This window comes from Pseudorca crassidens, chromosome 12, assembly GCF_039906515.1.
Source record: "Pseudorca crassidens isolate mPseCra1 chromosome 12, mPseCra1.hap1, whole genome shotgun sequence".
In the NCBI taxonomy this organism is placed as follows: domain Eukaryota; kingdom Metazoa; phylum Chordata; class Mammalia; order Artiodactyla; family Delphinidae; genus Pseudorca; species Pseudorca crassidens.
In genome coordinates, this window is record NC_090307.1 from 87,185,230 (window position 1) to 87,200,982 (window position 15,753).

Here is a 15,753-nt window from a genome sequence, read left to right on the forward strand (position 1 = left end):
CATCGTGGATGGGCTGCAAATTAAGGTGTCCTACATGCACTGACCATGCTATGGGGACATCACCTGGTCAGTCAATCAGATGCTCTCTCCTGGGACGTTGAGTCTGGACTAAGTTGGCGCAAGGTTGGACAAGACAGTATGAGCTGTTACCAGCTGCCCTGGTTTCCGTTGTTTCTGAGACCTATTTTTTTAAGCTTTTCTTTTCAACCAGTGAGCTATAGCCACCTGGTGTCCTCCAACAAATTCGACAAATTCTGCTTAAGTTATTCAGTGTCTGTTGCTTATACCCCCAGAGCCCTAACTGATTCACTGTTGAAAGTCAGGAGAGTGGCTCTGAAAACTTGGGGGTGTGGGTCCTTTGTCAGAAAGGAGAGTGTCAGTTAAGGTCACTGGGCTGTTTTTACTAGGACCGGAAGATAGTCTCTAGAAATTATTTGTAAAAGAAGGGAAAAAAAGGCTCTAAAAATTCTCACTTAACTCAGTCTGGTCAGCTCTTGAACACCCTGATTCACTAAGGTTCTATAAAATCGCCTTCTCTCTTAACTGACCATATTTCTGATCGGTGCAAAGTGCGAAGGTAAAATGAGTTGCCTTTGGCCTCTTTTCCCTCCTGACACGGGTCTTCTTGTCCGATACTCCCATTTTCCCACCGTGATCCCTTGCCAGTGGTGTTCATCGCTGCAGTTTCTGTGCTGCTCGTACGTCACTACCACGCTTAGAAGGAGCAGCACACTGTAACATACTTAGCTGGGACAAGGTCTCCTCATTCCCCTGTGACCTTCGTGAGTGCTAGAACAAGGTCTGATTTCCCTTCTTACCTGTTAGGCCATACCCAGTACTTGGCACTTAGGGGAACTCAATAAATCTTGATCACATTGAATTGTGTTACTATTCTTTTTACCAAAACCTGTGCCTGAGTTTCCATTTTAGAATGCATTGAAGGTCTTGTGGTTTCATCCATTGAGTGAATTAAGAGCTCTGGGTCTTTCCTCTGGGGGAGGTTTGGAATCTGAATTTTAATGTTAAACGTGGTGAGATTAGGCAAGTTGGGCTGGAAGTAAAGACCCCACACAGCTGCCTTATGGCTTCTTGACTTTTGCCACTCGCTGCCGGTGGAACCACTCTTAAGCTACTGTTTCTCTCCATCTTCGATTCTGAGCACCAACTGCAGTCCAGACGTAGCTGTCATTTTTTTTTTTTTTTTTCTACTAGCTTTCAACTGTAGGACCTACTTGTCGTCCAGTTTAAGTATTGGCAAGAATACCAGAATTACCTGGGACTAGGAAAATAATGTGTGTGTGTGTGTGTGTGTGTGTGTGTGTGTGTTAGCACAATTATGGGCAGAGTAGTGGTGGTACAGGGCATCATAAAATTGCCCCTGGAAGGAATATCATTTATGGCTAGCTTATGCTGTATTCTTCTCAGCCCTGAGATGTGTCCAGTTAAAAAAAAATCTATATTTGAGCAAGAAAGAGCTGGTGAAGAGAAAATTAGAATGATTCCTCAGTGGAAAGGGCATGGACATAAAATCGGGTGTGATCCTTGCTTTATTGTAGTATATCACTCCACTGTATTATATGATTAGTGATAGAATATTAGCATATGATGTTGTGTGTTACTATATTGTGTTACACTGCATTGATTATGAGAGAGAGTAACTGTGATGTTAGACGGCTTGGCCCTACTGTGTGCTGGCTGTGTGACCTTGGGTGAGTTGGGATGCTTTGACCAAGAAACACATTTTTGAGGTGTTATTAGAACAGGGTGGCTGTACTTACAGCAGTCTGGTGCAGATGTGAAAAATTCTGGGCCTGAAGGATCATGGGTTCTCAATGTATTACGTCTGAAGGCCTTGAGAATTGATATCAGAGGCCTGATGGGCTGTGACAGTTACTCTTGAACTTCTGCAGTCCCAGAACCTTATTTTGCTGTGGAGTAATATTGTCTTCTAAATACGAAACTCTCAGGTGCTCTAAGAACCCTCTGAGGGTGTGGCCACTGCTAAATTTCTATTTCCTGGTGTCAGGAGACAAATGTGCCTAATTGTTGACCGTCCCCAATTTTTTTTTTGGACTGACTTAATATCTTAGTGGAATTAATTATGACCTCCCTTTGGGGTGGGGTCAGTTTTGATGTGTCTTGCTTGTGTTATTCTCCCTGCTGAAGTTAAGGGGATTGATACAGTATGCAGTAGCTCACTTGAAAGTGCTAAGATCAGAAGGTAAAGAATGCCATATGCCACCCCACTTAGACTTCCTGCTATACAATGCCATTTTATAGTGTAGCTTCTAGGGAAGAAAGGCATGTGGCTTAAGAAAGATCATCATTCCCTGGGCCCAGCAAAGGGACCAAGTTTCCAGAGCCCTGAAGACAAGGGGTGACACCCCAAAATATGGACTCATTCTCCACTCTACCTTCATTGGCCGAGCAGCTGAACAAAGGCCGCATCTCCCGATACCTGGCAAACAAATGCAGTATTGCCTCACGAACTGATTGCTTCTCTGAGGTACCTACCCGTGTATCTGGGGAGAAGCTTCGAGAACAAGTTGAGGAGCGGCTGTCCTTCTGTGAGACTGGAGATAGTCCACGAAAGAATCTGGATGTCATGAAGGAGGCAGTGGTTCAGGCAGAGGAAGCAGCGGCCGAGATTACTAGGAAGCTGGAGAAACAGGAGAAGAAACGCTTGAAGAAGGAGAAGAAAAGGCGGGCTGCGATTGCCCTGGCGTCCTCAGAAAACAGCAGTGAGACCCCAGAAGAATGTGAGGGGACAAGTGAAAGACCCAAAAAGAAGCAAAAGCAAAACCCCCAGGAAGCTCCTCAGGAGAATGGAATGGAAGACCCATCCGTCTCCTTCTCCAAGCCCCCCCAAAAGAAATCTTTTTCCAAGGAGGAGCTGGTTTGTAGTGATCCTGAGGAGACAGCTGGCAGTGGAAGTGTCACCAAGAGGAAGAAACCTTTCCCCAAAGAGGAACCAGTTAGCGACCCTGAAGAGTCAGGACGCAAGAGGGTCCCCAAGAAAAAGAGGAAATTCTCTTGCAAGGGGGAGCCTCTCAGCAGTGGACCTGAAGAGGCTGCTGCCGCGAGAACAGCAGCTCCAAGAAAAAGAAAAAGCTCCGAAAGCTTCTCCCAGGAAGACGAGATGGACACTTCCCTAGTGGGGCGTAACTTGCAGGGATATTTCCCAGCCCATCCCCTATAGCCCAATAGAAGTCAAACCAAAACCAAACAAAACAAAAACAGAAAGATCATCAGCATTGTTTTAAAATACAAGTAGCAGGGCTTCCCTGGCGGCGCAGTGGTGGAGAATCTGCCTGCCGATGCAGGGGACACGGGTTCGAGCCCTGGTCCGGGAGGATCCCGCGTGCCTTGGAGCGGCTGGGCCCGTGAGCCATGGCCGCTGAGCCTGCGCGTCCGGAGCCTGTGCTCCGCAACGGGAGAGGCCACAACAGTGAGAGGCCCGCGCACCGCGATGAAGAGTGGCCCCCACTTGCCGCAACTAGAGAAAGCCCTCGCACAGAAATGAAGACCCAACACAGCCAATAAATAAATAAATAACAAAAAACAAACTGAGTTGCCCACATTTAAAAAAAAAAAAATACAAGTAGCAGGGTACTGCCTTTGATTCAGCTATTTGAAGTCCTTGTTTTCTCAAGCTAAGTCCCTTATATGTGGAATCTTCAAAAAAAATGATACAAATGAACTTATTTGCAAAATGGAAACAGACTCACAGACTTCAAAAACAAATGTATGGTTACCAAAGGGGAAATGTGGAGGGGAGGGATCAATTAGGCGTTTGGGATTAGCAGATACACACTACTATATATAAAATGGGTAAGCAACAAGGACCTATGGTATAGCACAGGGAACTCTACTCAGTATTCTGTAATAACCTATATGGGAAAAGAATCTGAAAAAGAGTGGATATATGTATAACTTTATCACTTTGCTATACACCTGAAACTAACACAACATTGTAAATCAACTATACTCTAATATAAAATAAAAAGTAAATTGAAAAAAAAGTTAAGGGGATGACATGGGAATTGAACAAGATGAAATTTCCCAAAGACACTGTGCATCCCTGAGTAGCCTTGTCTGTTTCTCCTTACTGGATCGTTGTTGTTTTGAGATTGTGTTGAAACCACAGGAGGTCTGAATTACGTTCCCCGGGCGCTAACTCCCCAGTCTGCTTGGGAAGAGAATGCCTCAGTCTGTGTTCTAACTTTTCCTTTGTCATACTATTTAGCATATCTTTCAGGACCCAGTTATTCAACAGCCTTGGTGGAAGTAGGTTTATTACAACAGGTACCTCCCTCTTCCCAGGAAAATCAATAAGGTTCTTTCTTCCTTAGCTCCAGAAATGAAGGCTGTCTTTGAAAATGGAAGGTAAAGGCTAGACTTGCAGGCCAGTGGGCCTAGCACAGGGTGACTGGTCTCTCAGGAATTCACTGGGATATTCCAGTTGTTAGATTCTTTGAACGCAGCCCATCATAGCTCTTTGTATTTGTTAAGACGATTGATATTAGCTGCTGTAACAAATAACCCTGTATCTCAGGGGCGTAACACAGTCCAGCGAGGCCTGGATGGAGTTTCTGAGCTACATCCAAGTTCAGGCCGTGGACAGGGACTGCTTCTGTCCCGTGCGGTACCGTCTGGAGACTGTGCTTGTTGCCATGCCATCCTTAGAAGTTTCCATGGAAACCCTGGAAGATCTCACTGGGTGTTTTCAAAGGCCAGGTTTGGAAGTGGCTTATGTTACCTCTCTCCACATTTCATTGGTCAGTAGGCAGAGACAGGGCTTCAAGGGAGGCTGGCAAGCGTAGCCGTTCTGTGTGCCCAGGAAGAAAAAGCAGCGAGGTGAACGTGTGATATAGCCTTGATGCACTTGTCAAGTATATTTTGCCGTTTTCCACCCTTACGTTGTCTTCTTCTCATGGAATTACTTGTTTTCTTTTCCTTCCTTCCTTCCTTCCTTCCTTCCTTCCTTCCTTCCTTCCTTCTCTTTCTCCCTTCCTTCCTTCCCTCCTTTTTGAAAGTCACACTCATGTTCCGCTCTGGACGTCTGTTGAACTTGACCTTATCTCTTTCGTATTCGTCATTTGACTGTATGCTGTTGTGTCTTTTACTCTTTGAATGTTTCTGTGTCTCAGTCTTGTCTCTCCCACCATCACCTGCTCCAAATGTTCCCAAAGTGGTCGGCTCGGCTCCGAAGAAGTTTTCCATTTGTCTGGAAGGGGTTGCTGCTTAGTACCTACAGAGCGAGAGCAGTGCCTATTTTAGCTCTTAATTTATGCAGAAACCCTTAGCAAAGTAGAAATAGAAAGGAACTTTCTTAACTTGATAGACAGTATCTTTCAGAACCCTACAATAAACATTATGTTTAATAGGAAATCAAAGTTAGGACAAAAGAGGAGGAAGTGTGTTGGTATCACGGCTGACATTGTACTGATTGTCTAGCCAAGACAATAACACATGGGAAAGAAACAAATTAAAAAGATTATGTATCAGTTTTTGCTGCAAAACAAATCACCCTAAAATGAAGTTGTCTAAGATAACAACCATTTACTTAGTGTGTAATTATGCGAGGCTGCAATGCTGGTGGGGCTCAGCTGGGCAATTCTTTTTATGGACTTCTCTCTTGTACTGGTGGCCAGCTGCTGGATAGTTGATTGTTGTTGTAGCCACTAAGTTGGGATGCTTCATTTCACAGAGAAACCTAACTGATACAATTAGAAGAAAGGGGGCAACACGCTCATTATCTGTGGGTGATATTCTAGTCTACTACGAAGATCTTAGTATTAGGAACAGTACTGCATTGAAGAAACTGGTTTTATCACATTTAAGCATATGTATACCAATCAGCATTTTGGGGGGCCAGATGTTGATCCTGAGAGACTTTTTTCTTCAAGCGATGCACTTGCAATCATCATTTGCATATGCAACGATCCCTTTAATTATCTCTGAGTTTGTCTTTAAAAGCTTTCTTGTTATCCAATCTCAGATATCACCCACAGATGAATTCAGAGAAGTCGAAGATGGTTAGCACTTGACAGAACATGAGAAATCAGGTATTCACTACCTTCATTTATGGTTGAGAAAATTGAGGCTAACAGAGGTTAAGAGACTGGTCCATGGTCACACAGCTAGCGTAGAGCAAAAGTATGTGTTATCAGTAGAAATATTAGTATCATATTAGAAGCTAGGCTTTTTGATGCTGGGGTCAATGCTCTTCTGATATCACAGTCACAATTCTCTGACTTATGTCCACTTAAAAGAAGAGGCAGCCAATGGGAATGCTCCTAGATGGAAGAGGGCAAGAGTAGAACCCTCAACTGGTTCTGGCGTCTTTTGAACGCAGAATCTACCTAAAAACTTTTATGAAATTTGAGCATTGGTTGTGTACTAGTACAACTCAGTATGTCTTGGAGACATCAATGACCTTATATCACGTTGTTATTTGTAGGACCCTGTTTAAAGCTTAGCACTTAGAGTGGACAACCTTGTCTTGTTCCGCATCTTAGAGGAAATGGTTTCAGTTTTTCACCATTGAAAATGATGTTGGCTGTGGGTTTGTCAAATATGGCCTTTATTATGTTGAGGTAAGTTACCTCTATGCCACATGGAATCTACAAAAGATAATGGTTCTGGGGGCTTCCCTGGTGGTGCAGTGGTTGGGGGTCCGCCTGCCGATGCAGGGGACACGGGTTCGTGCCCTGGTCCGGGAGGATCCCACATGCCACGGAGCGGCTGGGCCCGTGAGCCATGGCCGCTGAGCCTGCGCGTCCAGGGCCTGTGCTCCGCAGGAGAGGCCGCAGCGGTGAGAGGCCCGCATACCACAAAAATAAATAAATAAATAAATAATGGTTCTGAAGAACCTAGGGGCAGGACAGGAATAAAGACGCAGACGAAGAAAATGGACTTGAGGACACGGGGAGGGGGAAGTGTAAGCTGGGACTAAGTGAGAGAGTGGCATGGACGTATATACACTACCAAATGTAAAATCGATAGCTAGTGGGAAGCAGCCGCATAGCACAGGGAGATCAGCTCGGTGCTTTGTGACCACCTAGAGGGGTGGGATAGGGAGGGTGGGAGGGAGATGCAAGAGGGAGGAGATATGGGGATATATGTAAATGTATAGCTGATTCACTATGTTATAAAGCAGAAACGAACACACCATTGTAAAGCAACTATACTCCAATAAAGATGTTAAAAATAAATAAAGTATCTACAAAAAAAACTTAGCAGTTATACATTTAAATAAATAGTTATCTATTTTTGAACTATGTATATCCACTTATAACATTTTAGTGATGTTGAAGGGGGAGGGTTACACCAGAGATTAATGTGCAAAAGATGCTATATTGTTCTCCTTTACTCTTAATAGCAATTAAAATATTAATATGATGAGCTGAATTCTTGCTAGAAGCCAGGCACTGTGTTGAACACTTTGCATATATTATCTAAGTAAATTCTCACAATAACGAGGCAATGTAGGTATTATTATCCACATTTACAGACGAGGAGACTGAGGTGTGATGGGGTTAAACCCAAGGTAAAAAAATGACAAAAGGGGGATTCAAACCCAAGTCTGTCTAGCCTCCAAGTTCAACTCTTGTTGATGTTTGCTCAGTAGGCCTGGGATAGTTTGAAAATAGGTATATACATTCTTACGACACTCCCTCCTTTAAGAGGTGGAGCTTAATTCCCCTCCCCTTGAGCGTGGGCAGGACTTAGTGACTCACTTCTAAGGAATAGGAGGTGGTGGGAGTGATGGTGTGTGACTTCCGAGACCAGGTCATAGACATTATTACGCCTTCCTCCTTGTTCTCTCCTGGATCTTGCATCCTGTGGAAAGCTAGCCACCGTGTCATGAGGACACCCAAGCAGCTCTTTGGAGAGGCCTGTGTGTTGAAGAACTGAAGTCCCCAGCCAATGGCCATGTGAGGGCGCCATCTTGGAAGTGGCTCCTTCAGCCCGTCAAGCCTTTAGACGATGCAGCCCCAGCCGACATCCTCACTGCAATCTCTTGAGTGACCCTGGAACTCTGCTCGATGTTACGTAACAACCTAAATGGGAAAAGGATTTGAAAAAGAATAGATGCGTGTATATGTATAACTGAATCACTTTGCTGAACACCTGAAACTAACACAGCATTGTTCATCAATTGTGCGCCAATATAAAATGGAAAGTTAGAAAAAAAGAACTCATCAGCTCAGCTCACTCCCTCTATCCATAGGAACTGTGAAATATTCATGGTTTTAATCTGCGAAATTGGGGGATAATTTGTTAGGCAGCACTAAATAACTGAATACAAGCCCTTCCAAGGTAGACGTGAACCCAGGTAGCCCTGTCTGAGTGAACGCCAACCCTGAGCTGCTAAGGGCTGCATTAGTCAAGTTCCCCTCAAAGTCACAACTCAATGAGGGTAGCTTGGTTTTCCCCCCAATGTCATAACGTTCACTAAACATTCAGGCGATGCTGCTTGTGGGCCACTGGGGTACACAGGTCTCAGGTGATACCTCTGCAAGAGTGGAGAGCCCTGTACCTGGCCTTTCACCTTCTCCAGTGTGGCTGCCTGTATACCTGTGAGCCCACAGGAGAATGGGATATTCTGTTGTGAGCTGACACTACCCATGTGGACCCAGCTGAGCTTACTGCATTGTCCCTATGACTCACAGACTCAGTGGATCGATAGACCTTTGCTTGTTTGACTCAACCATGGGGCCTGACCTGGGCAGAAAATGCAGCCAGTCTTCTCAGTGCATCAAAGACTGAGGATTTCTTTTCTGCTCTTACCCGAGACCACCTTGGAAGACATAGCACAATATTTAAAACAGACCACTTTTTTTTTTTTTTTACATATACATGTATCTATTCTTTTTCAAATTCTTTTCCCATTTAGGTTGTTACATAATATTGAGCAGAGTTCCCTGTGCTATACAGTAGGTCCTTGTTGGTTATCCATTTTACGTATAGCAGTGTGGACATGTCAGTCCCAAACTCCCTGACTATCCCTCCCCCCCACCCATCCCCCCCCTGGTAACCATAAATTCGTTTTCCAAGTCTGTGAGTCTCAAACAGGCCACTGTGAATGAGCAGGAATGGAAAAGGCAACCTCTTTCTCTGGGAAACAGGGTTGGGGTAAAAAGGAGTCTGCAAAGCCAGGTGTCAGATTGACAATTAAATCAGATTAATAAATTGGATTTTCAGGAAGATTCCTAGAAAAGGGGAGCATTTCATCCAGGAGGCCCAATAACCCTTTCAAGTGGAAGTGGCCCAGGGTCATGGGGACCTGGGTTTCCGTGGGTTTCTGAGAGCACCCTGCTTCCCCTCCCTCCTTGCCTCACAGGACTGGGGAGCAAACGGGGCCTTTGACCATCTGTGCAGACTGTTCTAGGTTCAGTTCAGATCTGAAGCTCAGCCTTTGTCTGTCTCCTGGCGTGACTGCTGGTCGACTTTTTTGCTGCTCTGTGTGGTGTTCTCCAAATACTGCTCATGCTGTTTGCACAGCTAATTGCATGTATCCCACGTCTGGCGGGGCAGGTGTGAATGCGGGCTGCGGCTTTGCCTCTTCCCCGTTTCTGGGTACCATGCACCCCACATCCCCCATGGCCTTCCCAAGTCCATCTCCCATCATCCTTTGCAGTTTCTCGACCTCAGGGGGACCTGCGGCCGGGACTTGGTGGACGCAGGTCAGGCTGTACGAGTGATGCTCTGGGCAGGCCATGGGGTCCTTGGGGTCCTGGAGGTGGTGGGGACTCTGTGAGAGTGACAGAAGGGCTAACGTGATCCTACCGTCAGCATCCCTGCTTCCCTTCTCAGCCAGCCAATCACTGCAGGGGTGGATGGGGCAGCGTCCGGAGAAAAACGCACCACCTTAGGCGGACACAGGCTCCTCTGGTCCTGTTTCTTGGCAATCACGTGAAGGAACCCCCTTTGTCCTTCACTCAGTCCTGCGAAGATTTCATTTAGCTCCTGAGAGGTGCCGGACGCTGTGGGTGTCCTGGGGACATGGTGTGAATAAAAAGGACACAGTTCCCGCCCTCTGAAGCTTACATTCAAGTGAGGGAGAAAAAGATGAACCCGTAAATGTACATAAGCACCTAATTTTGGGTGGCGGCGTGCGCTGTGAGAGTTCAGCGAGCTCTGAGAGAGAGAGTGAAAGGGAGGGGACGCAAATGCGGGCAGAGAAGTCCTGTCTCTGCAGGTGGAAAGCTGCGACCATGATAGTAATTCCGTGCAGAGCAGTTTTCTACCTGCTCCACACATGGGCTCCTTTAATCCTCTCAACAGCACAGTGAGGTCCTCACCTCCCCAGGCTCAGCTTCGCGAGGACCTTGAGCACACTGCTTGTTTGAAGCGTTTTGTCACGAGGCAGTTTGTCTTAGGTCCGTCAGTTGGTTCAAGCTAAGGCACAAAAGACATCTGGGAAGACGTTTGCAGTATGTAAAAGTTGCAATGGATCCATATTTCTATATGCCCCCCTTCTGCCCTCCAGAATCCGGAAGCTCTCTGGTGGTCCAGCCTAACTGGACACAGACACAGGAGTGCTGGCGATGTATTCAGCCTTGCCAGGCTGGCGCTCTGCAGAGCCGGCACCTCAACAGGCATGGGGCACACATCTGGAGGGTCCTGTGGGTCCCACCAGAGCTAACCTCGCATGACAGGCTCGCTACTTATTCTCTCTTGGCCCTCAAGCACTCTTGCACTCTCCTCTGCTGTGTGATTTGGGGGTTCATGCCAAGAGATCGAGTCACCTGGGCTCCCTTGCAGCTGGCTTCTGGCGGGGCTCAACCAGTGGGAGGCCTTAGTGGGAGACCAGAGGGAAGGAAGAGAAAGGTCCTTCCTGCATGTGTCCCCCCGCCAGGCTACAGCTCCTGCTAGATGGCCCCCCATCCACCAGCTCTCATGGGGCTCCAGCAACACTATTCTCCTCCACTCCCCCCATAGCCCTTCAAACTTGGGGCAGTGACAACTTTTTGCTGTCACTCACCTCTGGCTTTTCCAACATTCCTTGTTATTTCTCTTATCCTCGCTTGTTCCTCTGCAGATATTCCCTTCATCCCATACGATTCCATTAAACCAATATGAGTGGAACCCTGCTTCCTGCTGGGACCACTACGGGCGCACCAGGCAACAGCCCTGAGACTTCACCGTGAGTAAAGCAGTGAGCAGTGTGCCTGGGCTTGCTGATGTCTTCCTGCAGAGGACACGGGCAGATGGGATAGACCGTCCCCTGCCATATCCCACGTGTGCTGGGGTTACTGCGTTTTGAATAATATTGGGGCTGGAAGGATGTCGAGCATTCCTTTGGTGGCAGGTTCTTGAATATGTCTTGGTCTTTTAACACAAAGTCCTTTAATAAAAAAAGACTTGATATCTGACTGCCGTTGCTTGAGAGACTAGCCTGAACATTTTAAAATGCACTTTAGTGCAAGATGGTCGAGAAGCTGCGAGAGACGCTGAATTCATTTTGATCCATTTGAGTTGTAACAACACAATACCCTGTCCTCCTGAAACTATATTATCTTCAACTCTGTGCGTTCTTCACTTGTTGAGCTATGATGGATGCTAGTCACTTAGCTCTAGATTTTGAAACAGAAAAAAATAAACCGGGAAACGATCTCCCTGGATTTCAAGACGAGCTTATAGAATGGGGTTGGGAGATGTGTCACGGTAAGTGTTAGTAACTTAGGCATTTTAAGGAGGTTTCATACTGGCGTTTGGGTCCATTTTCTGGAAATGTGAGGGTGCCCATGGCCGGCAATACTAGACTTTAAGAAAGGAGGTTTGCTAGCACTTGATATTGACTTATTGCTCTGTTCGGCTCTCCCCTTACATCAGCTGAAACATGGCTGAATGCCACTGAAAGTCACCAGAGCCGAAATTATGAGGCAAGTGAGATAATGCCACTCGCGTATCGTGAAATACCGCGTCTCCATCTCATGGTAGACTTGAATGCGATCGTATTTATATCAGTTTTTTTTAGTTGCAAGCAGAAGGGGCTTAAAGCGGCTAACCAGATATCAGAGACAGTGCTTTGGCTCTAGTCCTGGGACAGTCCAGGGCGTGAATCTGGCTCCTTGGCTGGCGCTAGGACCTCCTAAGCTGTAATTCTCCCCTTGCTCCCGCCTCCGTCACCTCTTCGGCGTCGACGTCCTCTTTGCCTGCATCCTCAGGCAGGTGCTCTGTATAGGCTGAGAGCGGAATTCTACCAGCTCAGAATCTCCTCTCTAAAGAGACCAAGTTTCCTAATTTCCTCCACCCCGTTTCTTTCTGTGCTTTGCAAAGACCACTCTCTGTTTGTTAGTGCAGACTTTCTTTAGGTTGTGGACCGTAGCATGGATTAGGTCTCAGCTCTTTTCCTAACAAGCATATTCCGGTCATGACCTTGGAGCCAGGGATTGGTCTGGATCCTGTTTCTATGATTTCCTAATTGTGGCACTGTAAGAAAGTCACACAGCATCTCTGAGACTGCCCCATCGTGTGTAACTTGGCAATGATAGAGCCTCTCTCGGAGGGCCATGGTGAGATTTAAGTCATGAAGGCCCTGGCACAGTGCTTGGTACATGCCAGGTACCGGGCGGGGTGCTGTTATAAAACACCTGGGCTCATGCCTTGGCTCAGAGAGAAAGTTAACCCAACTGCAGAACCGTAGCATCCCTTACGTCTATGGTCGTCTCATTGTTTGGAACTCTTTTCTTTCACTTTATGCTGGTGGAGAACTGGACGGGGTTAGGTCTCCATAGCCAGGGGTGGGGTCTACAATGGCAGCTGGTTTCTGGAAAGCCCTGTCCCTTGGTGGGATGTGTGAGATTTTATGAAAAGGGGCTGCATGAGTGCTGACTGGTTCTCGGGGCTGAAGGCTGGTCCATGGAAGTATCTGCAGATGGACCACCTGTTTACCCTCTGCTCCCTGCTCCCTCCGTGAGTTTGTGCCGTGTTTCTGCGTGTGTGCCCGTGAGTGCATGTGTGTGCAGGACGTGCGTGCTTGCATGTGGCAAACTTACTACCGCCTCAGGGCCTGCACCCCTGCTGTTCCCCCATGTCCTCCATCAGTGAAATCTCGGTTCTCCAGTATCTGTTCTCAGAGGCGCCTCTTCTCACAACTCTGTCCAAATGGTCCCTCTCCCCATCTCTTTACCCCGTTTTATCTTCATCTCTGTGTATCTCTGCATCAGTCAGGATGGGCTCGTTGATGCGGTGATAACAAACCACCCCCAAGTCTCAGCGGTTTAAAACAGCAAAGGTTTGGGCTTCCCTGGTGGCGCAGTGGTTCAGAGTCCTCCTGCCGATGCTGCCGATGCAGGGGACGCGGGTTCAAGCCCCGGTCCGGGAAGATCCCACGTGCCGCGGAGCGGCTGGGCCCGTGAGCCATGGCCGCTGAGCCTGCGCGTCCGGAGCCTGTGCTCCGCAACGGGAGAGGCCACGACAGTGAGAGGCCCGCGTACCGCAAAAAAAAAAAAACAACAACAAAGGCTTATTTTGCACTCACACTGTGAGCCTCTCGGGACTCTGACCATCATAATCTCGAAGGCGGCCCAAACGGCGCCTCATCTTGAACTAGAGGCTTGTACTGGTGACGAAATACTTGCCCAGAAGGGAGACACACAATGTGTCGGTCAGGCTCCATCCAACCTCTAGTGGGCCAGAAAATAGGAAACGGCAAGTATTTAGGGCAAGTCGCTAATGACTATCAAATTCACTATTTAATAGTGGCCTCATTTAATTTTATATTTGCTTTGTAATAGTCTCCTTCTACCAGAATATAAACTCCAGGAGAGCAGGAATACCCCCCGCCTTCCTCACAACTGATCCCCAGTGCGGAGAACAGAGCTTGGCGCCCACGAGATGCCAACACGTTTTATCAGACGTTTGAATGAATGACTTACATAGTCCAGAACTTGAGAGCCAGCGAAGAGTGTAAGTTTGCGAAACCCTGGCAGGATTAGAAGCTGGGTATAGACTAAGCTTCTTTTTATGTCTTCCTAGGCACGTTGACCGTGATGTTCTGGGACAGTCCTAACTTAAGACATTTGGTTCCCATTAGAGGCTCACAGACCTCCAGCAACATGCTCTCATTCTGTGCTCAGAAAGCGTGGTCCCCCCACTCCTAGCATCTCTCGGGAGGATGAATCCAGCCAGTGTGCATCAGAGGAAGCAGACTGTGGCCTTAAGACGGAATAGAGTTTCCAAGGAAACTGGCTTCGCAGGCACTGACCTTGAAGGTTCAGAGGCGAAGTAGGAATTTCTCTTTGCTCGGATGTCCAAACTTGCCCTTTTCACCCAGCTGTGCCCCGTCTCCCAGCACACTCCTGCCCGCCCCAGCCCCGGTGGTGGAGGGTGCATGGGGACGCACTCAGGATGCCAAAGGTCGTCTGGCGGAATGGCCATCGCGAAGCCACAGAGCCGCTCATTAGTGCAGTCTGGCTCAGCCCCCGGAACAGATGTTACCTTTCATCCCGTGGTTTCAGGCCAATTAGTGGTCGTCTTCCTCCGAGGGTCTGACCTGGTGCTGACTTCCATCGGGTCTCATCATTATCTGGAATCATTTTCATTCCTTGAGATCATACAGAGGTGGGAAATGAGATTGATGTAGGGCGAGTACTGGGCAAGTTCAAGGTGCTGGTACAGGAATCCTACGTGAACTCAACGTCTCCGTCCCTGGAACCTATACACAGAGGTCTTTCCCTGTCCTGGAACATCCTATTTTTGCATCCTGTAATGGGGTATATGAATAGCTTTGCACAACAACAACAAAAAATCTAACTTTTAACCACCGTTTCCTATTATTTCATGCATGATTCTGGCTCATACTTGCTCCTCTGGACCAAATTAGTCTCTTAAATTATGGCAGGCTAGGCTCAATTCTATGTAAAGAATTTCAGGATTGCTTGAACAGATATAATCAGCAAAGGGGAAGTTGAAGAAGTTACATGCACATAATCCTTTCTAACTGCAGTTGACTTGAGACCCAATTTCTATAGAGTAATTGGCCTATAAGAAAGATTTTTTGAGGTTATTGTAATTAATACAGTGGGCCAAGTAGGAGATGTGATGGGATCATTGGGTTTTAATTAATCGGTGACAGGAGAATTCCTGTTTCCCGAAGGGGAGCTTCTCTCTTAGGGAGATTTACACACTGTGGGAATTAGAGGGGCCTGCAAATTACCTGCATTGAATTTCTGCCCAGCTGACATTTATTGAAAAGCTGCCGGGTAAATGGAAGGTTACAGGAATTCGAATCTGATTTTCGACCCAGACGGCATTCAGAATTCAGAATGTTGGTCTATTTGTGGGATTCTCTTAACTCTACTCCGTTTTAAGGTTAATGAGGTTATAGATTCTGTTTGGGTTTGTTTTTGAACACCCCAGAGTGTCTGTCTGTCTGTCTGGCTTGTCTTTCATTGTTTTGTTTGCTCCTGTGATGTTGAAATAACTCCAGGTGGTTTGGAGGTGCTTCGAGAATGCTAGGACCAAAGGTAGATATTTTACCTCCTTAGATTAAACTGGTAAAAATCACGAGTATTTGTGATACTCCTTGGAGAAGTGGTCCCTATTATCCTCACTTATCAGCGAGTCCACTGTAACAGTACCTGCCTTCAAAACATTCGCATCGGGCTTCCGTGGTGGCGCAGTGGTTGAGAATCTGCCTGCTAATGCAGGGGACACGGGTTCAAGCCCTGGTCCGGGAGAATCCCACATGCCGCGGAGCAACTGGGCCCGTGAGCCACAACTACTGAGCCTGCGCGT

The 15,753-nt window shown here is 47.0% G+C and overlaps 1 protein-coding gene and 1 pseudogene across 3 annotated transcripts in view; both read left to right on the forward strand.

Annotated features, from left to right (window-relative positions):
- The window catches only part of TMEM132B (transmembrane protein 132B), a 409,658-nt gene that overhangs the window by 290,426 nt on the left and 103,479 nt on the right, over positions 1-15,753 (forward strand). The window lies entirely within an intron of this gene.
- On the forward strand, positions 2,440-3,199 carry LOC137204211 (nucleolar protein 56 pseudogene; annotated as a pseudogene).